An 8,413-nucleotide genomic window follows, 5' to 3' on the forward strand; every position below is an offset into this window, starting at 1 on the left:
ATCTTCAAACGTGTTCTTAAGTGGCACCGCGAAAAATTATTGCATGGTGCAACAATCTAATCTTAAAATAATTACAATTATTTATGTCTCTGTGTGGTATATAACCTACTTGGGATGCTTACATGCAGATGTCAAAGTGTTTCTATTTTCGTATTGATGTGAATTAATGTGTAGATCCGAAGTTTAAATGGTAGGCCTATAGCTGTGACGTGCAGTCACCTGACATCACCGTCAAATCAGAGGATATTTCAGAACTATTAACGTGGACAGCTCCCCTTAAGAGCATCTTAAGAGCAGTGCATGCGCGTTCACGCTACGAGCATGTTCGGGAAACAGTCGGAAAAACTAAACGAACGATCGTAAGATGAATCGTAGAAAACCCTCTTAAGAGCGTGTCTCCGTCGTTATCGGGGAAGTGGGCCCAGGAGTGCGTTTCCCAAAAGCATCGTTGCTAACTACGGTAGCAACTAACATGGTTGCAACTATGTAAGTACGACACAACTGTTCCCCAAAACGATAGTGTGAACTATAGTGGTGGAACTTACATAGTACGATGCATCGTGACACTGCGTCAGTGTTTCCCAAAACCATAGTAGCAACTAACGTTCGCAACCACTATCGTAAAGTTGTGTAGTTACAACTACACCTCTCGACCTGTAGTAAGTAGTAAGAACCATAGTAGACGACGTAACCAACCCTGATGACGGAACACGCAGAGGACAGATGGATGAGAGGTAGCCATTAAACGATCCCATAACATTGCTGTGGGATACCATACCATAGCATTGCTGGAAGCTACAATTGCACATTACTGGACAACGTTATGTGGTACAGTGGAAAGTGAAGTGTTGTGGAGTTAGCCGACAACAGAGCGGCCTGTGGTGAAGTGCTATGATGACCGCAATCATCTGTGTTGTTATTATTCGTGAATTTACATGTAGCCTAATGCTAATGTGTCAGCACAGATTCTTTCGAACACCCGTTAAGTTATCTGGTGATAAAGCTTTTGAATTCCAACGGTATTGTTATGTGAGGCTAGCATTGTAATTGTTATAAAAGGATAACGTTACATTGTAGTCGTATGTTAAGTGTGTTTGGATGAAGCATCTGCTAATCATACACATAGCTAACGGTATATGGACTCTACAGCCCATTATGATGTGGTGAAGTGACTGTGCTGTGGCAGAGACTGTAGCGTGTGTGCTTTATATGAGAGAGGTCAGGGGTTCAAGACTGAGTCGATGGGTGTGAGGTGAGTAGCCTATCCCTGTGGAGTGGGGTTTGTGTTGTATCTTGTCTGATCACAAGCTATGTTTAGCGGGTGTATACGTTAAACTACTCTCAGTTATTATATGATCTTGATATTTGAACATCTGAATTATGTTGGTACAATGACATTGGAGAATGCTGCTGTTGAGTAGCCTCTCGCTTGGAGAACTTTAAGACCTCTGGGACTTATGTGAGCATGCAGAGTGCTGTGGTCAGTGTCAAAATGTGACATGATTTTCACTGATTTAACTTGTCCTTCATGGCCCAGGTATGGGTAGGCCTGTCATGGGAGGCGGAAAAATGGTAAGTTGCCTTTGCTTTGTGACCTTTCAATCTGTGTATGTATTTTGATGTCATGGCTCATAGGGAACATGTGTGTGTGTGTGTGTGTGTGTGTGTGTGGGAGGGATCATGGGGAGAAAGTGATGGTGGGAAAGTTAAGTACATTTACCCCCTCACCCCCACCAAACTAAAAGAAATGTAAAAAAACATAAACAAAAGGGGAAAAACAGGTAATGTGGCAGGGAATTGTGGGGTTTGGGTGTTTAGGGGCCAAACATATGTGCAACTAATTCCCAGTGTGCTTCCAGGCCAGCAGGAAGGTGTGCAGCAGCCACTGGAATGACCTCTTCCACCTCCTCCACTAACAGCTCCTCATCAGCCGGCAGTGGGATGTGATCCTGAAGGGCCATGTTGCAGAAGCGCCGCCACCAAAACCACACTGCACGCCTTTGCAGGATGGAGCTTCAGGCCACCAGCGGATTTGCTCACACACCTTTCCACATGCCCAGGGCCCTCTCCACAACAACGCGGGTCCGGCTATGGGCGTTGTTGTACCGCGCCTCTGCCTCGCTGTTGGGCTCCTAGATGGAGCAGTTGACATGCTTGTATTATCATAGGGGGTTGATGGAATAAAGTAGGTCTTGAAATGTCAGTGCACTCAGGGAATATAGACATGCATTTGAACAGTATATACTTTGCTACTGTCTCAGCAGCACCTACAGTAACACTGTGTGTGTGTGTGAGTGTGAGTGTGTATGTGTGTGTGTGTGTGTGTGTGTGTGTGTGTGTGTGTGTGTGTGTTGGTACAGCTGGCGCAGATCCTTCAACCATTTGAGCATTGAAACATTTGTGCTATGTGAACTGTCATTTTGTGGTTGTGATTCAACACACAACTTTATCTGTGAACTGTATCTGTGCATTTAAAATATCATGAAATACTTGTGTGTGGTAACAGTATTCAATTTTCAGTGTCACAGTGAAAACACATAACAAGGGCAACATTGGAAAAATGCTGCATAAAGGCATGAAAAACTTCCAGTGAAATGAAGGGCAATCATAAAGTAAAGTATTCATTTATATAGCGCTTTTAGAACAGAGTGAAACCCAAAGCACTTACATAACAACATGTTCAACATTGTTCATATTACATATCCATATTTATTCTGCTCTTACTGTAAGGTAACTGATAAGATACTGCACATATTTATATTTCATTTATATTACTCTAAACCACCTTCTGCAAACCAACTGTATACTACTGTCTACACTGCACTATATTTATTGTCCTGTCTATGCACCACCTGTCTATACTTTATATATCACATTGCACTTTTCTGCCTTTTTGGCACTTCTGGTTAGATGCAAACTGTATTTGGTTGTATTTGTATTTGTGCTCTGCACAATGACAATAAAGTTGAATCTAATCTAACCATGCCAATTTGCATAGAACATAATATACATGTATCCTAAGCCTAGGCTAGTAAGCATATGGTCTCCAATCAGTTAAAACTAGGACTACAGGTTCTAAACGATCATAGGAATATTTAGTGACTGAGCCTATCCAAGATTCCAACATCATCATTATTCATTTATCATTATCTAGGCTCGAACCTATGACTACAAGATCCGAAATGCAGAGGTATATCCTTTCACGCCACCTTGTCATGCTACAACAAATGAAAATATTGGCCAGTATTTAGCCTATAGGCTATTCGGTGTGTTTCATTAAATGTGTAACTTATTTGTTCACATGTGCTCGGTTGGCGATTTATGCTTCACTGATTAGGCTCATTAGTAGGCTACGTTCAATAGACTGTGACGTTATTATTAGAATTATCATTATTATGCCTATTATTTTTAAAGCATACATAGCCTAGGGCCTATTGAAATTACTGCCTATTGTTGTAATAAGTATTATCATTATTATTATTATTATTATTATTATTAATGATATTATAACTGCTGGGCCCAGGAAACGTCATGCAATGTCAAATTTCATTCATTTTGCGTGACTTCATGCGTTCGGCTCTAACCGACAGAGTCCGACATTCTCCGAACACATCTGCAACCATTGTAGTCTGAACTATGTTGGTTGAAACCAACATGGTTCAAACTAACAAAGTACTATGTAAGTACGGCGGCTTTGGGGAACAGTCGTAACTTACATGTTGGTTAGTTGAACGATGCATCGTACCACGTTAGTAAAAAGCTAACCTCCGTAGTTGTACGGGAAACGCACCCCAGAATGACACAAACACGTCTCAAGGCACTTTCTCTCATGGCTATTGAGAGCGAACTGACACGCACATTGGACTTTGAGGATATTGTGAACGACTTCGCGCAAAACAAAGCCAGGAAAAAATGTATTGCATAAAGTTGCCTTGCCTAATTTTGTGAATTTAGGCTGATATTCCTGTGCTAGTGATGCCGATTTGAACATGTTCTCTAGTTGTTGGTTTTCTATTTTTCTCTTATAAATTAGCCGTAGGCTATAGCCGGCTATAAATTGTTACTTGGAGGTAGGGGAAGTTTTTTCAACTGAGTGTAGCCTAACCTACCGGCTTAGCAAATCCATACAGTTGCTTAGGCTATGATGATGATGTTGCATATGAATTTCTCCTCTTTGCTTAACGATTAATTTAGCCAATGTTTAGCCAACGAGTTTAAATTGATGATTTATTATTGCCTATCGGTTTGTTGAATATAGCCTAGGCTAATGCATTTTTCTTTTCGCTTTTCGCGTCCTTATTTATGTATTTATTTGTTTGTTTGTTTGTTTGTTTATGAACAAAAACATCTCTGTCAGTTCCATGCCGTTTTCGACAGCTATCAAAAACAAAGGTCATTTTTGGATGGATGGATTTTTTGTGAATGTTTCTTCTTCTACATAAGATTTTAGTCATCTTTAGTTCATGTAATACTTCATTGTCAATGCACAAATTAAGTAACAGTAGTCTGAAACGTTATTGTTAATGCACAAATTAAGTAACAGTAGTCTGAAACGAAATGCTGTTTTACATGTAACCAGTGGTGCAAATGACATGTCCAAATGGGCCTTGATGAAATGCGTCGCTAGACTGTTCATACACATTTTAACGGGCCAAAGTTGAAGAACTGTTGTCCGTTATTGTTCGTGCAAATATAGGCTGATTCATGTTCCCTTGCATTGTGTAACTGAGGTCCATGGCTAGTCTGGCTTTCACCACACCAAGCTCAATCTTTTAAGAAATCAAAAAATAAATAGCGGGCAGATCAGGCTGGGTTCACCTGGCACCCGATATTGTTTAATTTTCCGATTGAGATATCCACGCTCTGGCTATTCTAAATGCAAAAATGCATCAGGGAGTTATGACAAAACTGTAACTAACAAACTAGATCCTAATAGAAAGCTGTTAGCTTCCCTAAGCTACAGGTAGTCTTATAAGGTAGGCCTATTTACAACATAAATTGTCAATAGGCTATGCTGGCGACACAAATAAAATCTCCTTTGGAAACCAATTGCTTACGCCTTACAGTATCAAGCGGACTTAAACTGCCATATTGTGGCGAAAAAGTTGTAATAAAATTCATGCAGCTCCATGAGTTAAGGAAAGCGCGAATGAAGTAGCCACTTCTAAATGGGACCTACTACACAGTAGCTTAAGGTCAGTTGCTAAAGCAACCATAATGAAATGAAGGTGTCATTGTTTGGATACTTCACACACACGTGCTTTTTAATTTCACAGACTACAACTACCAAGCTGGAATCAAAGCACATCGATTCCCCTCTCACACACCCTGCACGCACTTAAAACGAAATAAACAGGCGTCTTAGTCTCACGCATGTATAGGCAAAACTGTATCAGTAACGTTGGTAAATCTTCCATTGCACAGAATGATTTTTGTAGCACGTGCAACAAATGACAGTCGAAAGATACAATTGCAGTGCTGCTATCAATTTGCTTGGTATATCCGCATTGCTAGTTTTCTACAAATGCAATCAATCAAATTGGCCTCCATCACTCAACCAACGCTAACGGTAACATTACCTAGGTCCTTATTGATATTATAAGATTAACGTACCTGCAGTAAAAACCAAGCATGTCCGATAAACATCCTCAGATTTATGTCGGCTTCAAGAAGAAATGGGAATTACATTTCATGTGAACATCGTCCTATCCTTATTAGACGTTCTCTGCAGTAAATTACAGTCCTTGTAGGAAGCGTCCATTGTTTTTTTCAACCCACTTTTAACTTCCAACAAAATTACGTCTCACTGCAACGATGCGCCATCTAGTGGACAAACGACTACTTATCGCCAATACTGGAAATGCAGCCATGATGATGGTGATGAATATTTATTATGGCTTTCTTTTAATCCTACTGAATTTGTAATTATGTATCGGCCGTTCTAATACCGATAGTATGTGGGTGCCTGTGTGTGTGTGCATGTGTATATGTGTGCACCGCCATCTACAGGCCAATGAGTGTACAGTCACTAAATGTACAACCTAATTTTTTTAAGACCCCCCCATGGATGAAATTCTACGAAACTTGACATACCCCCAGAGAATGCCAGGTCAATCATACACATAAAATTTGGTGCAGTTCTGAACATCTTAACTGAAGATAGGGGCAATTAAAGCAGAATAATATTGCATTTTCATTTTTTACCGGGGGGGTGCAAATCACAAATGAGTGATTATGGGCCAGGTTGATGTGGGCCCTTGAGACCAACATACCATAAAAGATTCTTCATCCTCAGTGCCACGGTTCAGGTAGTTATTTAGGAAAAACTGCTTTTTTTGCGGTTCGGGGGGCCCAGCACGGGGGTGGAGTGGCCCCCGGGGACGAAACGAATTTTTTCCGTAAAAGTCTAGTGGGGCTACATACCCACCAAATTTCATGTGCCCCGGTGGTTCGGTGTCCCGGGAAGTAGATGACGGGAAAAAAAAAAAAAAAAAACTTTGACAATCCCTATATGACCGCTTCGCTAGCTTCGCTAGCGGCGGTCATAATAAGGAGAAGGAGATGGCTAAAACATCGGTTTTGAGGACAACTTCTTAAAGTGGTGACCCCCGCAGAGTTGTACCTGAGTACAAAAGACTGTTTCTGTGTCGTCTTGGCATTGGTAGGTGTTGTGGAGGATATAGAGAGGGAGAGAGTCCACGTGTGTGCGCGTGCGCGTGTGTGTGTCTCCGACGGGCTGTTAGACCACGAGGCTGCGGAAAGCTACAGAACTCAGCTGGCCTGACATTGTCCCTTTGGTCACCTGACGAGAGAGACACGTGCCGAGCCAAGCACACTGGCAGACTGTGTGGTGGATATCTATGAAGGTATATTGGGTGCAAAAGTGGCGAGCACATTTAACTGCAGATTTTGCATGTGCACACTAAAGTCGTAAATGTGTAACAGTAAAGTTGAAGTTGTACATATTTTTTTATATCTTGTTAACACAAAATAGGGGCTACGGGTTCACAAATCCTTTTTACAGGTACACAAATCCTTTTTACAGGTACACAAATCCTATCCTGTGAGTCACAACTTTCAAGAGTCACGCACTCGACACTTTTGCTCCAATCGTTGCAGCGCAGTAGGTGCGAAACACATTTGCACATCCGTGTTTCATAATCTGAGAACATGCACAACATTCGTGCATTTGTAAACCCAAATGTGAACTAATGCATCCGAAGTTCTGCATCTGCCTATTGAAATTACTGCCTATTGTTGTAATAAGTATTATCATTATTATTATTATTATTATTATTATTAATGATATTATAACTGCTGGGCCCAGGAAACGTCATGCAATGTCAAATTTCATTCATTTTGCGTGACTTCATGCGTTCGGCTCTAACCGACAGAGTCCGACATTCTCCGAACACATCTGCAACCATTGTAGTCTGAACTATGTTGGTTGAAACCAACATGGTTCAAACTAACAAAGTACTATGTAAGTACGGCGGCTTTGGGGAACAGTCGTAACTTACATGTTGGTTAGTTGAACGATGCATCGTACCACGTTAGTAAAAAGCTAACCTCCGTAGTTGTACGGGAAACGCACCCCACACAGTAAAAAATGGGGTGTTAATATTTCAGAGTAAAGTTATTTAAACCCAGATGGAGTATTTTCAACATTTTGGAGAGTAAAGTTGCTCTATCAGTGGAGTTAAAAGTAAGAGTAAAATTCTGCAGACATGCAGTGAAAAATTCAACTCTACAGCGTGATGAATAGGTTACCCGCCACTCTGCTGCTGTAGGCCAACTACCGAGGCTGAAGGACGACTGCGAAGGAGTAGCCAACTGATATTGTCAGGTAAGTAATGTTAACATTTCTGTGTTGTGAACAACAAACCGGTCTTTTTTCAAATGTACATAGGCTTTTTTTTTTTGTTGTGTTAGTTGCAAGCAACCATCTCTATCGTTATGTCGTCGATTTCCATATGGCGGTAACGGTAACTCCCCACCTTGTAAATTAGTGAGTTCGTTAACGTTATCAGCTGGCAAATTGGGCATTAGTTCAAATGTTCGACACATCAGTTCAGACCAAGGTTTTCCCCGCATTGAGGTAAGAAATAGGCCTACTGTCCGTTTTCTAGAGCTAAGCATAGGTAACGTTAATGTTAACTTAATCAGTTCGTTTGAAGCCGCTAACGTTACGTTGGCAGTCTGAAGATAGATTGTGCTTGTCATGGTGTAATGACAAGGGAATGTAGGCTAGCTTACTATAAGCAAGCTAGCATCCAGTAACTCTTTTCTGTCTTTCTTTATGGTGGATGTTGTTAGTGTTGCAATATTTTCATCAATGAAGTTGGTAAGAATGGTAAATGCTTAAAACAGCGTTAGCTCAGTCGCTAACAACACAACCTTTATAAGATTTTAG

At 41.0% G+C, this 8,413-nt stretch overlaps 1 long non-coding RNA gene across 1 annotated transcript; it reads left to right on the forward strand.

Moving 5' to 3' along the window:
- The first annotated feature begins 425 nt into the window (after positions 1 to 425).
- LOC143140976 (uncharacterized) lies at positions 426 to 2,980 on the forward strand. The gene is made up of 2 exons (XR_012990711.1): positions 426 to 1,572; positions 1,860 to 2,980. It is a non-coding gene; the product is annotated as an uncharacterized LOC143140976 (long non-coding RNA).
- The last annotated feature ends 5,433 nt before the right edge of the window (positions 2,981 to 8,413 follow it).

Source organism: Alosa pseudoharengus, unplaced genomic scaffold (genome assembly GCF_046254945.1).
Source record: "Alosa pseudoharengus isolate Yale_2024_CS ecotype anadromous, Long Island Sound unplaced genomic scaffold, YU_APseudo_1.1 YU_APseudo_1.1_scf_23, whole genome shotgun sequence".
NCBI lineage: Eukaryota > Metazoa > Chordata > Actinopteri > Clupeiformes > Clupeidae > Alosa > Alosa pseudoharengus.